This window comes from Camelus bactrianus, chromosome 2, assembly GCF_048773025.1.
Source record: "Camelus bactrianus isolate YW-2024 breed Bactrian camel chromosome 2, ASM4877302v1, whole genome shotgun sequence".
In the NCBI taxonomy this organism is placed as follows: domain Eukaryota; kingdom Metazoa; phylum Chordata; class Mammalia; order Artiodactyla; family Camelidae; genus Camelus; species Camelus bactrianus.
Genome location: NC_133540.1, coordinates 114,425,537 through 114,442,003, shown reverse-complemented (window position 1 = coordinate 114,442,003; position 16,467 = coordinate 114,425,537). Strand labels below are relative to the sequence as shown.

At 36.2% G+C, this 16,467-nt stretch overlaps 1 protein-coding gene across 15 annotated transcripts in view; it reads left to right on the top strand.

Moving 5' to 3' along the window:
• Positions 1-16,467, top strand: part of PCDH7 (protocadherin 7) — a 387,317-nt gene that overhangs the window by 74,508 nt on the left and 296,342 nt on the right. The gene's annotated exons all lie outside the window — the stretch shown is intronic.

The window sequence follows — 16,467 nt, the reverse complement described above, 5'->3', positions numbered from 1 at the left end:
GACAGCTGTGAGAGAAGGTCAAAGAGTGGAAGAATCAGTTGCACCCAGGAAAGTATCTTATCAGGGGGATCAAAACTAGGAAGAGGTAAGAGTCAAGCCAGGAACGACTGGAGACTGCCAAAAAAAAAAATGGAAGGACAAAGCAGGGAAGAGCATCAGCCTTTGAAGCCTAAGAAGAATTTTTGTTGGCATGAGTGAGTGGGATAGGGGATTAGAAGGAGAATTTCACAATTCTGGATATTACAGTAGAATTTGTTTAGAAACAATCCATTTTGTATCTAGTGTGGATTGCCCAAGCTTAGTGGAAGTGATAGTCACTGGAATATAGGAGCAAAAGAATTTTGAAACTGAATAGATGTATGAGTCATCCAAGTCATCTAGGATAGTGACAAGTGATAGAAGAAAACCAAAAAACAGAAACCAAACACCAAACAAGCTAGCAGCCAAATTATTCAAGTGAATTGATGAACTACTTATAGATGACAAGATTTAAAAGACAGGTAGTTTGCTTGATGTAGACATAAGGCTTATTGAACTAAGATAATAGAAGAATGTCTCAGAATTGGTAGAGGAAGTCCAGGAGAATGTGCTTCTTCCTCTTTGCCCAGAGATAAGAAGTTGATTATTATTTTTAACAGTGGTATAGCTTGAAGTGAAATCTATGTGAATAAACCTTAAAACTGTTTGCAAACAATTCACAGGCATGGAACCTTAGTTTGTTTTTGGCCTACGATATGTCCTAGTAGATAAATTTCTTCTTCTCTACTAGGTCATGCTAATTTGCACGTGAACATATGGTAGTACAACCTATCTTAAACAGAAAGAACCTAACTAACTGTAAAAAGTAGATCTCTGACTTAGCTACCACCTCCAGGTATAGCCTCAAGTGCCTGATCTGCTTCACCAAAGCATATCAAAGTGTCCATATGGTCATTCTCCACTTAAGTCTCAAAGTCTCTTTAATCCACTCCTGTGGGTCTTTGATCCTTTCCACTCCCCAGGCATGGCTCTGTCAAGGTCAGCAGAATTTCTTTTGCTAAATTCAGTGATCAATTCTGTCCCCTTGTCTAAATTTAGTATTTGGTTATTCACTCCCTCTCCCTGGGGTACTTCTCATCACCATATTCACTTGGTTTTCCTTCTCCATTGTTGACTGCATCTTCTGAGTCTCCTATGCTGCTTCTAATAGTAAGATGACTAGATCATATAGTGCCCCAGGATTTTGGCTCTATATATCACCATCCCAGGCTTCTCCTCTGGGTCCCTACTCAATACAAATACCTATCTAGCTTTTCTACTGGTAAAGTCAGTAGTCCACAGTGGTCATGTGGCAGATCCTGGCATCAGATTCTCCTTGACTCCATTAGCTGGCTGACTAGGGTAAGTCTCTCTGTACTTTTTTTTTAGTTTTCTTCTCTCTAAAATGAGAATAATAATAAAAACTACTTCATGGGATTCTTGGGACAATTAAATAAGTAAAAGATACAAATAAATAAAAATGTAAGTGTTTACAAGTATACTTGCCACAGAATAAGTGCTTAATAATTACTACTTATTAACATTATTATCACAAACATAACACAGTAAAAGTAGAACCACTGATTTTTTTCCCCTCATATACCTCCATTTGCCCTTTTAATAAACCTTTCTCGGGTGAATGAATAGTACTGATATCCACCCACTTTTTTTTCAGGGGAAAATCCCCAAATCATCTTTTACTCTTTTCCCTTATATGCCACTCCAGTCCACCAGTAATTTCTATTACCTTTACATCAAAAATATTTACCAAATCTGACCACTTTTCACCACCTTCTATTCTAAATCATAAACCAAGCCACTGACATCTGCTGTGTCTCTAATTCTACCATGCTTCCTACAATATCCATGGAGTGATATTTCTAGTGTGCAAATGCATATATGTCCTTCCACTATTTAAAATCTGCCACTGTTTTACCATTACAATGAGAATAAAACCCAATCTTCCAAAGTGGTCTACAAGCATGCCCTGTTTGGGGACCAGTCTGCCCCTGGGAGCTTAGCTCCTTTCACTCTCAGCATTATTCTCTAAACCAAAGCCACTCTGACCCCTTTTTCTGTTACTCAAACATGCCAAAAGATTCTTTCTTGGAAGCCTTTGAATTTGTTTTGCTTTCTATCTGGAACACTCTTTCTCCCATCCAGTCTTCATATGCAGGCCTTGTCTTCATCATTTAAATCTCACTTCAGATGTCAGGTCCTCACTGGGGCCCCCTTGACCGTCTTCATCATGATACTCTGTTGTAGAGTTTTTGTAGCACTCATTAGGATCTGCCATTTCCACTCCAACCTTAGTTTGCCTAAATTGGTCATACCTAAATCTGGAAAAATTTTTTAAAAACCTCTTGTAAACTTTCATTTGCTTTACTTGATTATTTACATTTTGGTCAGCAGAGTTCTTAAATTTTATTTTTGTATATACTTGGTCGTATAAGGAAAGTGATTATTAGATGATACACTGGTGTTTGCTGGTACATTCAGCATTTAGAATGAACCATCTCCAGCTAGCCTCTTCATATTTGTAAAAGTTGATGTGAATAAAATGGTACTTGTTTTGGATCTGGAGTTCTCTTGGAGAACTATTTTTGGAAAATGAGCTGTTCACCTTTTGATTTATATACAAGATATATATATAAGAAGACACTGCTAAAATGACTCGAAGGTTGTTTGTAAGCCTAGAAATACTTCACTTGAATCATGAATTACTTTATCAATGAAGCTAATGTATCAGAAGATTCTAATTGTTGTGTAGGTAGTTCTCCAAAGTGTAAACAATGAAATACAAACAAATATTGTCTTCCTTACATTTATTTTACTTTTGAGGAAAACAGTGCAAAACCTACTTCTTATTGTTTCTGAAGCAAGGATACTTACTAACTTGAGAAACCATGTCTTTTGATTATAAATATCACGAGATCAAGACATTGACCATAGAGGCATGTTCATGGATTACTGTTTTAAGGTAACTACCATGAGGATATCAGGCATGCATGAACTGCAATCGTGGGCTTTCCACTACCAAAATAGAATAGATTCTTATTCATCAAATATAATGCTATATTTGCAGTCCCAGCTAACTCTTTATAATCACTTAAGATTAGAATATAAAATTAGGCTTTCTAGTCTTAACTGCAAATATTATATTTCTGGATTCAGGTTGGATTATTTAAAGATAGGATGGAGCACGTGTTCTGACTTTGTAGCTAAATATTATTATACTCCGAGGCCTAACTCGGGACATATTGTAACAGTCATCATCTATTTGTGAAAAAGGAAATTTGGGGACTTCTGGCACACTTTCAAAATTCCAGTTGATAGAAAGGGCTATGAGAGAGGCTTTTTGACCTGAAATATTTTGTAAATCCCAGAGTGAGATGCTTAATTAGAGCATACATTGTGAAGGACTCTCAAACAAGAGAGGTCTCAACCCAAGTTCTTTTTTTTTTCCTAAGAGGAGCCAAAACTTGTCATTACAGTGGGCTCTCTGGGGGCCTACAGTGACATGGGTGGCTTCTTTTCTTAGCTGGTGTAGGAAGGAGGGGTAGGCATGTAGATACATCTTTGTGTTGGTGTTTGCAGAAGATGAGTGAGAACCAGACATGCAGAAAGGCTGTGGGATGGTTGGAAGCGACGTCAGTACTGACTACATGAACAAACATACTGAAAAGGGGTTAAATGCCATTATCCATCATTGATTTTATAGAGAGATTACAATAGATAAATTTCAAATATCACAGAAAAGCCACGATGAATTGCATTTCCTAGTATAAAATATTTAGTAGTTTTTCTCATGGATTCGTTAAGATGTTTGAATAATAATAATTGTTTTCTGCTTCTTTGTTGGCAAGGAAAGCCAGAAAACTTTTTCAGGGCATCTGGCTAAAAACTCTCTTTCTCTCTCTCTCTTTTTTATTCCCCCTTCAGGATAACTTAGACACAATTCCTAAAAGAACACCATTTGGCTGATTTCCATCTGGCATCCTTCTCTACTTATTTTTACTGAAAAGTGTGGAGTCTAGTTTTTAATGCTATTTCTGAATAAATTCAGCTTTCAGCTCAACACCCATTCTCCCCTCTGTGTTTCATATGAGCAGTTACCTCTTTTTGTGTGGTAAATAAATACAACTCTGGGCTCTAACCAGGTAGAATCAGATAAAAAGCAAACTGTAGAAATATGGGCTGACTTTCTAGTAATCTTTTATAGGCTTTAGAATACAAATGTGTCATGTGAAAAGTTCTGTCTGTGCGGAAGAATTGAGTATTTTACACACAGATAATTAGAAAATTGTCAAGATATATGTTGCTTTTTACAAATATTTTTGTATTTATTATTTCGCAGATGAAATAAAAAATTATCATGTTGCTGAATTACAAAAAACCTCTCTACTGAGAGGTCTTCATCAATGACTAATTGCTACTATTTGTAACCCACTTTAAAAGCAAATAAAGCGCCCATCTGGTAATTCTATTAATGGTTTCTATATTAAAATGGCTATTGGTCCTCAAAGAGAAAATATGCAATTATGAAATATTCATATTGGTGTCACTTCTGAAAAGCTCACAAATGTATCTGGAAAAATAGAGTTTATCATTCTTTTTCTCATTCTCTATTAAGCCTATAACCTTTTAAAAACTTAAATTGGATTAATGATGTAGCTACATACACTCAACAAAATGGAAAATTAAACAGTTATTTAAATAAATCAAAGCAAAAAATAAACTTTCATAATCAATCATTTGGATAGCAGTATGAACTCCCTCAACTCTGGCCCCCAACTCTCTGTGTTGCCCGCTGGAGAATGTCTTGAATAACCAGGTCTCCCCACTGAAAAGAGGGAAAGGGAAAAACTAGTCCTGCTCTTATTTTGAGATGCTTTCACCCTGAAAAAAACTCGGCATGTCTCTGAGACTCCATTTCCGTGGTGGTCATATTCAGGGAATGTCTCTGCTAGTCTTTAGCACTGTTACGAAGACTGAATAAAATGAAGAATGTGCAAATATTTTGTCAAAGTAAGTCCCTCTCAGGAGGCAGATATAGCTGTCACCAGCCAGGCTTCTCAATAGGGCCATCTTTGTCACCCACCTGAAGACTAAAGTATTTTATCTCTGAGGAGAAGTAGTATGTAGAATTGGTCCAGCCCTGCTTCATTCTGAGCCTCAGTCTCTGAGGGGTTCGTGAAAATTCACTGACCTTGCATCTCCCGCAGCGTGGGAGTTCTGTACAGCCTTCCCTACAGGGAGACTCCAGTTCTCCTGCTTGTCTTTTGATTTGGATGACCCAGCGACCATCTCAGCAGAAGCAGAATGGGTTAGTCTGGTTTACTTCGTATACGTAACACCTCCTGTGCCCCGGCTCCAATGCTCTGGCACCTTTCCTGGTTTTGTGATGCCCTCTCAGTCCTGTTTGCATTTGCACACGTCTGGAATGCAAATTCTCTTTTTCTTCTGGTTACATTTTCCTTGTTCGTCAACAGGCAGCTCAACTCTGTATGGTATGATTATAGAGACTTAATTTTTTTTTCTTCTTTACACTTCAGTTCTCTTTCATGACTTGTGTAGTTTATAATGCCGTCTGAAGATTTCATTAAGAAGAACCTGAAGTTTTTTGAAGGGTCAGGTGCGCCTCTTGCCTTTTACTAGCACAAATGTCCACCTCTCCTAATAATTATCTGAGTGGATAACGTTTATAACGGACTGTTTATTTGTCTGTCTCACTAGACCGAGATCTTCTGTAAATACAGTCATGGGTGCTGCAGTATCTTTAATAGGCATTTATTACCTATAAGTTGAATGAATGAATAGATATACAGATAGTTTATGTGTGTAGTTCATTTTAATTTCATAAATAGATATGGGACGATATTAAACAGCTAATAATTAATTACATTTGCAGTTAATATAACAAGTTCATAGTTTATTTTGTGCTTTCATACTCATTGGACTTAAATATTGAAAAATAAATTTTATTATAATAACAAATAAATAGACGTAAGTATAATAAATAAATGAGGAATGCTTTTGTAAATTATCGTTTTTAAAGCAACTTTTCATTCTCTCATTTCTTTTTTGTACTGTATAAACTATTTTCATCTTGAAGGTCACGGCTGAACTTTAACAGTCATAGTAGAGGCACTATGCCGATGTTAGAACACAGCTCATAAAATCCCGTAGTGACTCTTTTAACGGATTACTGTCACAGATCATGTCTAGCTATCTGTGTATTTCTTATCAAAACTGAGGTTCAGATAACTGGAAACATTTGAATGACAATCAGAAACTTCGAATATTCTGCTCATGTGAAAGGATGCTACACCTTCCGTTGGAAGAATATTTCCTCCCAAGTGGCAGTCAGTGGCTTCTGGCATGAGTTGGCAAAAATAAGCACTATTTCATTCAATTCAATTCAATTCAATAGATGTTTACTGTATACCAAATAACTTATGAGTCTCTAGATACATAGAAGTGCATAAAGCCTTGGCTCATTCTTCGAGGAAGTCATAAGTTTTAGGGAGGCAAAATGTATTCAATTACTGATAAAGAAATGGTGAAATGTTCATTAATAGCATTAAACAAAATTTCTTAGGGGCTGTTCTTTGCTTGGCACTGTGTTGGGCACTCATAAAGCACTGTAAGAACACAGCAGTGTAGAATCTTTAGCTCTGGCATTGGAGGAGGGCCCTGGGATGGAACTGACTCCTACTGGGCGTGGTAGTTAAAATATTTTGGAGCCAAAATACTTTTTAGTATGGGGCCCATGACAGTGTTTCAGTTTCACTTAAAATCAGAAGATAAACAAGGATCTTTTCAGTCAAATAAAATGTTTTAATACAGAATATTAATATGTTTATCTTTATACCAACATGGTCATTATACATAATGTGTAATGTGTTTTAATGATGAAAGTGTTCCATAAAGGCAGAAGAGCCTAGGGTCCATGGAAGTCAAAATGTGACCTTGACTGAGGGCAAGTGGAAGCCAGAGTGATTCCGAAAAGACTCAGAGCAATGGAGTTGAGCTTTGCAATACAAGTAACATTTGACTAGGTAGAGGACAGGAAGGCCTTATAGTGAAAAAGATTAGCCAAGGGCAAGGCCCAGACTTGGGAAAGTATAGGGTGATTTAATTCAGGGGTGCACAAGACATGGCCCCCAAATCACAGTTCAGTGGACGGAGACAGAGGTATGCCGAGTCTAAAGGCGTAATAGGAGATGTATGCCGATTCCAAGAATGGGAGCTGAGGCACCTGCTCCTAAATCTGTAACATTCCTGAGAGTAAAGGTTCACAACCAGAGGCGGGAGGGTAGAGCTCAGTGGTAGTATGTGTGCTTACAATGCACAAGGTCCTGGGTTCAATCCCCAGTACATCCATTAAAAAATTAGTAAACCTAGTAACAGCACCCCCCCACACACAAAAAAGAAATTTACAACCAGACAGCTTAAATAAATAAAACTGATAAAATAAGTCTACCATTGTAACATTCTCAGCTTTCTGGTATGTGTAATATATTTGGCTGTAGGGTAGGTGGTACTGTGGTTTTGACTGTCTTCAAGCCCTAAAATCTTTATATGTCAGTAACTATGAATCTGTCACTATTTGTTTCATTATTCTCCATATATATCTTGAAAATATTACCTAGCAAGATAACATCTCAAAATTACATTAAAATTTGCATCATTTTTTTCCCTCAGAAATTCAGGCAGGATTAATTGAATACTATAGTCAAAATAGGAATTCTTAAGTACATTTTGTACAAATGTTCACTGATAAATCAATAAACTTTCTTTTATTTTCTAGGACAACTTCAATATCCCAGTCAGTGAAGTGAGTCATATTATAATTCACATTGATGAATTCTGTTAAGGTATATTTTTTAAAGTTTAGAGAGTAAAGTAATACTCCATTCTGGTGTACTCCGTTGCTCCCGTTTCATTCCACCTTCCGTCAACTTCTTAAAGTATATACTGTCTCCATATTTTCTAAACCCTATTCTCAGTACTGTCTTCGTCGTTTTCCCCCCTCATATAATGAAGGGAAAACATTATCCATCTAATTTATTTTGAGAGAATAACATTAAGGCTACTTACATTTTTTTTGTTATTATAATAGATGTAGTGAATAGTAGGTGAGCTGTTGAATTTAATTTTTCAACTAATTAAACATGCACATATTAAATTCTCTAACTGTCATAAATATAATCAGGCCTTTAATTAGAAAATGAAGGAAATATAATTCTAAGTATTATGAAGATATATTGAGCTTCTGGTGGTTAACACATCTAGGGAGATGGGGTAACTCAATCAGAGTGCTGTATTCTGGTTCTATCCTGAATGGAACTTTTGTAAATCTATGGTACTGAGCATGTAGGAGAGCCATTGGAAATAAAAGGGTGTAGAAGGTCACAGCATCATCTTCAGACCTAAAAAATACCAGCCCTTCTTATAAATAAATAGTTGAACTATTGGATATTGCAATCTATGTTTTTAAATATAGAGAGAAATCTATAAAGAGAGAAATCTTTAAAATACATTTTTTTTCATTTGTTGCATATTTGTTTGCAACTCTAAAATTTTTAAAGAGGAGTCAGACAAAGGCATTAGCAAAAATTGAACTATTAATTTTGGAATGTTACTCACCGAGTGATGTTGCAAGAATTCCATCAATTTCTAGATCCCTCAAATAATGTCATTTATTCGCTCAAGAGAATACTGACCTTAGCAACACATCATGCTAAAGACAGGGACTGCAGGGCTGTGTGAGGCACAATCCCTGCCTTCAAGAAGTTTACAGTCTAGTGGAGGCAACAGAAACACAGTGGGAACACTGTAGGGTACGACTCACCCTGCACCCAGGCAGCGTAGACGAAGAGCCCATGGGAGCTGTGAAGGCTGCTTCAAGGAAGTAATTTTACCTTGCTCACAGGGTTGTGTTTTGTTGTTTGTCTTTTGTTTTTTTTAAGAGCTGGGTAAATTTTTCTAAGTGATATACCTAGATTTATCTATGTCTGACGTGATTAGGAAATTTTGACCTCTTTTATATATTATTTTAAAATTTTGGATAAACAAATATACTCTAGGGCCCAGTTTCTTTTTACCTATTTTTACACATAATTAACATTTACTTGTATTTTATATAAGTAATGTTTATATATATATATATGTGGAAATTTGTTTATTTTTGGAATATCTATCCATCTATCTATCTGTGAACAAAGGAAATATCATTGTAAACACACTTCAGAAACTTTTTTATCATGCCTTTCCAAATATTTCTGTAGCGTTAATATCAGTCCAGTTCCACAGTAAAAAATTCATTCATCATGTTACTCTCTGTTGTTGACTCACTTAAATGTGATTTTCTTTATTTTACTCTTCAGTGAGTTGTCTTAAAATGAGGTGAAATGCAGCTTCAATTCTATTTCATTTGTTCTTTCTTCTCTAAAAAGCACTGTCGGTGAATTTTTCACCTTGCCCTTACCTAACACTGGTATTTCCTTTACCTACCTAATTTTATCTTTATATATAAATATATACACACACACATACACAAAGAAGCCCGTTTGTAATCTCTGTTGACTTTGGTTCACCACTCATTGCACTATTGCTTAATAGCTGGTAAAAAGACATATGGAAACAAATCAAGCAGATTCTTTTCCCTTGTGAAAGATGGCTGAGGCTTGAAATACGGATATACACTTTATATAATTTATTAACTAAATGTATTCTTTAGCTTTTGGAATAAGTTACTAGCTCCTCACATTTAATTCCTAATGTAAAGACGTAAGAGTGGATTAGAGTCCATTTTCCCATAACTTTTTATTAAAGCAAATGTGTTAATTACAACTCATAAATCGAGCATCTGCTTTCCTATCTTATGTTTGATGTGATGGGAATGTAAAAACTAGTGTAAGACTCTATCCCTCTACTCAGTGAGTTTAGAGAGTAAAGCTTTTGAGACAGATTAACAAGTACACATTAAAAGGCATTATATTAATAAAAAAGAGAATAAAGCTAAATTGTAAGTTATATAATGAGACTGTAAACGTATATGTTCATTTTTATGTGTGAGTATGGATTATATATGTGTGTGCATGCGTGTATAAAATAAAATTTAAAAAATTAAAAGGAAATATACCCAGTATCTCATTGCAGATGGAACTTTGAGAAAAGGTACTTGAAGCAATGCAAGTGGATTCATTCAATAAATTACCAAATGGATCTGTATGTTACATAGGGACACCACTCCCATGAGACTCCTGATCAGTTATTAACTTGCATTGTTTTGTAGATGAGTAAGTTTTGTTCATCATATTATTAAAATATCATTTTGCCTTTATGGTAAAAATAGATCCAGTTAAATTTGACCAAATTGGCTTCAAATGTATTTTGAAATATACTGTGCACATTTAAAGAAATTCAGATGATGTCAGGTTGTCTCTTGAGTTTTTGTATAACGCTGCTAGTGGCGTATTTTGATTTAAGATGTATTTTCAGTTCTAAACTCCCTGAAGTACTTCTCTCCTGCAGTGATTGACTTTGTAGAGAAACATTTAAAGAGGAATTTAAATTTAAAAGGTGCAATTTGAAACATATTTTCTCGTGTCAAGTTTTGCCACTGACCTTTTAAAACATGTAAGCAGGGACTTTCCTCTTTAATTATGTTGCTTCTTTTAAATTAAGTCTATATTGTAATTCTTTACAAGATAAGGTAAAATTTTGAAATGAGACTTATTTCATTTTTCTTAGATTTTAGAAGTGGAAAGTGCCTATTTTTTACCATAAGAATTCATAATCATTTTTGAAACAGTTTTCTATCTTTTCATTTAGGCATCAGAAGACAGAAAAAAAAAATCTGTTCTCCAAAAAGTGATTGTATATTATACAAAAAATGTATACCTGCCTTTCAAGATAGGCTTGGATTTCAATCAGGATTTCACTGTAAAGAGTAGAGAAAAAAGATACTGATGGGGGTGCACTTACTGCAAAGAACTGGGGAAAAGGACACTTTAGGAGTCTTTTTATGAAAGGCTTTTTGCTTCTGCTCACATGTAGAAGAACCTCATCAGTCAGTTTCATCATGAGTTAGCACAGCATCCTATTTCTGCATCACTTTGCCAGAAATTCAGTGAACAAATCAGCAGAGTACAGATCAGTCACTTCAAGGCAAGTTATTGACAGTACTGACCATCGTTAAGTATTTGATTATTTGCTTTGCAATCTCTGTTTGGAGGAATTTAGACAGAAGAAAATGGAATCTAGAAGCAAACACCTGGATCTGAATCCACGACTGATACTCACTTGCTATAGGACCTTGGGTAGATCATCTAACATCTTGAAGCCTCAGTTTTTTCACCTCCTTCTATCCTATGGGATGTCGTGAGGGCTCAATGAAATATGTTTCTGAGGCTGTTACTCATAGTGCTTAAAAATTTTACATTCTTTCTGTAGGTTTCAGTGTGCTGACTTGTTAAATTATTTTAATATTTTAAAATTTATTTTTTAAGCCTAGTTTAATTACTAGCGTGTCCTAACGCAAAAGATTCTGCGTTATACATTAAGCATTTGGATTTCAATTTTTCCTTTTGTGTGCGTGTGCCTGTTCTATAAATTTCAGTAAGTAATTAGGTGTAGAAAAATATTTAAATTATAAATAATAGGAAGGAAATGAAATATTAGGGGTTTGTGTAATTTGTTGAAGAACATGCATTTTTTTCATCCTCATTGGCTTTTCTCTTCTGATATTCGTATTCATACCCTGGAGAAAGTAACTAGTCAGCAACTGCATTTTTCAGGACATTGCGGATTTTTGTTAAAGGACTTTTATTGTTTTGTTTTGTTTTGTTTTGCTTTGCTTTTATACAGGGGCACGCACGCTATTTTGTTTTTGTTTAATTTTATGCTGTCTCATCTGCATGGCAAAGAGTGTCTAAAAGACTCTTAATTAGTCTCCCTGCTTCTAACCCTGGCCCCTACAGCTGTCTATTTTTAAAACTGCAGGCAGAATAATTCTTATAAAATATAATTCAAATTACTCCTCTGTTCAGAAGCCTCCAGTGACTCCCTAGCTTACTTCAAGTTAAGGCCAAAAGCGTCAAGACCCTGCATGATCTGATTTCCTCACGTCTCCAAAGACATCTCTGACCACATTCCTCTCACTCTGTTGGCCTCAGCCACACTGGCCTCTTCCCTGTTCAAAGCCAGGTCCACTTCTTGCTCAGAATCTTTAAATCTGCTCTGCCTTCCGGGGTATTTCCTCCAGTCCCCACATAGCTCAAGTTTTACCTCCTTCTGGTCGTTGTAGCAGTGAGGACTTTCTGACCACTCTATTTCAAATAGCACCTTCCTCTTAGATCCCAAACACTCCCCACTTTTCTTCCCTTCCCCTCAGTCCTGCTTGGGATGTGTATGCATGCATGTAAGTATGTACGTATATATGTTTATATTGTGTGTGTGTGTGTGTGTGTTTAATAGTTACCTATATATTTGGCTTATTTCTTCCTCACTCATTAGAATGTAAGTTTCCTGAGTCTGGGAATTTGTGTGTGTGTATATGTGTGTTTCACTGCTGTATCCAAGCCAAGAGAAGGTACTCATTGGTATTTGTTGTGTCGAATAGGGAAATTATTTACTGTTTCTGAGTCTCCATATCTCCACTTTCCATATCAACTCAAAAGAAGGCTTTGGGATCTACAGAGTAAGCCTTTTTTTTTTTTTTTTTTTTTTTCTTCATAAGACGGAGCTGGCTGTTGTTAACTCTGAAACACCAGATGATTTCTTTCTGCAATGAAAGCACAGCCGTTTCCCTTTGAAGAGCACCCAACAATTCTAATGATCATAATTAACTCCGTATATACATATGTGTAGCTAGATGACCATAGTAACCCTCAGACTTGCTTCACAGAACTGGAAAATCAGGACTTCTTTATCGATAAAGACTTAAGGAAGGATCTGTCTAATGCCCCTATTTCAGACATGTCCAGTCTTCCTGGGAAAACTTGAGTTAGAATCTAGAACACGAGGTTTCCAAGGAAATGTTCTTTTCAATATATGCAACTTAGTGATCCCAGGAAACCAGCCCTGAAGGAACAACACGAGTAAACAAACATGATGAGACCTGGAAACCAAAGGATTATTGGCAGGAAAGATTACAAAATAGAGACCGACAGTGGGATTCATAATCTTTTCTCTTTCCCTTATACCTGTGGTTCTAAAACGTAAATCTTCTTGATTTCACGGTAATGATTCCTATTCCTAGCCATTTCTGGTTTCCATCTCCTGACTGGGAAGGGAAGGATACTTTTCAGAGTAAATCATTCCTGTTGTCACAGGATGAGACAACAGTGGCTGAGCTGTGGTCCACAGAACGCAGAACATTGATGAGCTTTTTTTTTTTTTTCTCTTAAGATGGTGTGTTCCTTGTTGTCTGTGAGGGTACAGAGCCATGGTTCAAAATGGATAAGCTCTTTTAGAAATTTCCCATCATACAAAGACCTTCAACATAAACTGCATCTTCTAGGGAAGAAAATCAATATCAACAGGCTAAAAAGATGTGATGGGAACCTATGCCTGGCTTTCTGTGTTCCTCTCTTGAAATTAATAATTTAACTGGTTGGGCAGAGCACTGCTGCTTTTTCTAGATCATTTAGATATGCCCTGATTTAAATGTGTTACATGAAGTCTGTAACTGTCTATGTATTTTTAAAGTATATAAATCTATCTATATCTATCTATCTATCTATCTATCTATCTATCTATCTATCTATCTATCTATACTTTCCCGTTCTCTTGGGATCTGATAATGTTTGGGTGGATTGTGTGATTAATTAAGTGCAGATGGCTTTGTGCTTGTACAAGAATTTTACATTGTTAGGGGGAAACTGAATAGATAAAATTAAAAATAGACTCCGTTACCATTTTTCTAAGGACGAGTTAAATGATTCATCTTCAGATTGTCTATCCCTGTCATTAACTTGATGAGTGTGTTATGTTATGATAGTTTCTTGAATAATTAAGTTCAAGTTGGTTATGAAATCACTTGTTTGGTGAATTTTGCTCAGATAATTTTCAGCATGTAGAACTTTTCTCGAGGAGGCTATGGTGAATAAACTCCTGTAATCGGGCTTGACTGAAGAGCTCATCTATTTTTGAAAAGTAAATCGTCTAGAAAACTATTTTAAAGGTTTCTGGAAGGGATTGGCGACGAATATGGGTTAGTGGGGCCTCTTCCATCATCTTCCAAGAGCTTAGAGGAGATAGCTTCTCATAAACAAGTCCTGAATAAAGCCTGGATGAAGGCACACCCTTACTGGATGAAGAGTAAATATGAAACATGTTCTGTCTTTTAAATGTTCTCCAAAAATGTGCTTAGCACCTTGAATTCTCATAAAACCAGTTATCAGAATGATTAACAGCATAAAAAAGTTGTGCAAAAGAGTTCTAATAGATCAAGACTGAACATTTCAGATAACACTCTTGGACTTTTTTCAGTTAAAAATTGTAGGTAGATTGATGATAGGAAAATTGTTTTGCTATTTAAAAAAAGTCACAGAATATGGAAAAAAGATAGAAAATAATATGAACACTTTCAAAACACGCCCAAGTAGCAAAAGAAATAAGCCCTAGAAAAGCTATAAATCCCTAGTTTATCTTTGTTTTCACCCTTTCGACTCAGGCACTTGAAAAAAAAAATTATAACAGTTCTTTTTGCCCTCTCTCAGAATATGTAAAAAGGGACATATCAATCCGAAGGGGTAGTGTATTTGACTAGTGTTTGCCTATGAAGCACCATACGAGTAGCAACGTGTGAAAGATGATAAATCATATTCAAGTGGATTTAAAAATAGTGACATTCTGATGAGAAACTGAGCATATTACTTGTGGGAAAAAAAACTTATGTTAATTAAACAACATTAGCTTTTTAGTTTTTTAAGGAATAAAGAAGTTCTGAGAATATGTAGGTTATAGCCAATAAACCAACACACCTTATGTAAAAATGACTATTGGAATATAAAATCTACAGTTCGTCTAGGAACAAATGGGGTTGGGGGAGTGACACATTTTAATGCAAATGTGAATGTTACTTGGCATATTTGCAAAGACACAATAGACTACAGGGATTTACTGGAGATGACACATGGGGAAAAATGCAAGATTTCTAAAAAGGACTTAAGTGAAGAAAACTCGGGAGATTATTACTGAGTTCTGCAGGATATTTTAAGCATGGGTTTGCCTCACAACTGAATGATTTTCTATGCCTCATTTCAAAATGTTGGCCCCATGGCTTAACTTTTGATGGTATAGCATCATCACAATATACAACATTTCTTGAGCACTTAACATAAGCCAAGCATTTGTCCTAAGGTCTTATGAATTGTCACAGTGACTTTGTGAGACACGGACTGTGAATTTAATCCATTTTACAGGTGAGGAAACTAAGGGTTCCAGAGGGTGTAAGTAACTTGCCTTGTGACCTTGTAGCTAGTAAAGGCAGCACTAGATTCAAACTTCAGTCTGTCTGGTTCTAAAGGCCACGTCTTTAGCACCGTGTCTACATTCCCTCTGCAGATACATTCTCAGCCAAGTACTGGTCCAAAATAAGAGTTTCATCCATTTCTTTGTGTTTGAAGGCTTCCAGAAGACTGATATCATGCAGAGGAAAGAGGTCGGCCCCTTTCAGATAACAGAGGAAAAGGCGATTGCCATTCCCATGTGGGCTTAAGATATTTGGTGTGTCTCTAGCTTGGCACCATGTTCAGAAAATACAAATGTGGCTAAACTGGATCTGAGATAAAGCGAGTAACTGTGGCCTTCTCAAGGTCTCACTCAGATGCTGGGCAGAGATCTCTCGCCCTGTCTACTCAAGTTTTCCCACGCTTACCCTGGCCTGAAATAGTTGTAAGGGAGCACTGTCTACTGCAAATGCACTTGTCTTCTTAAACTTAAACAAAGAGATACTTTTGCTCCTGCATGGATTTCCTTCATAATCTCCACTGACAAATGGCCTATGTTTACGGAGGCCCAGGATTTCCCGTGCATTGGTGCTGTGTGCATGAAGGAATTGCCAGCATCTGAAACTTTTAATTTAAACCCAGACCCATCCTTCTGCATACAATTGTATTGTGTCTAGGAATATTCAGTTGAGATGGCTTCTGCATACTGATGTAACCAGAATAGAAACAGTGGGAAGGATAAAATGTGTATCCCAGAGGCACTATTCTGAACCTTCTGAGCTATGTTCCCCAATGCTCAGTTTTTATTAACGGTTAAATTAAGAGTCAGATAAATTGAGTTAAGCCCCATCACAGAGCAGCACAGTAACCAGCGATAGCAAAGGATCAGTATCTCAGATATTGGCTGATAACACAGAAAGTTCTTAAAGGGCAGGCCAGTAATCCGAGCGTTGCCTCCGTCTCCCAGCCATGATTAATTAAACTC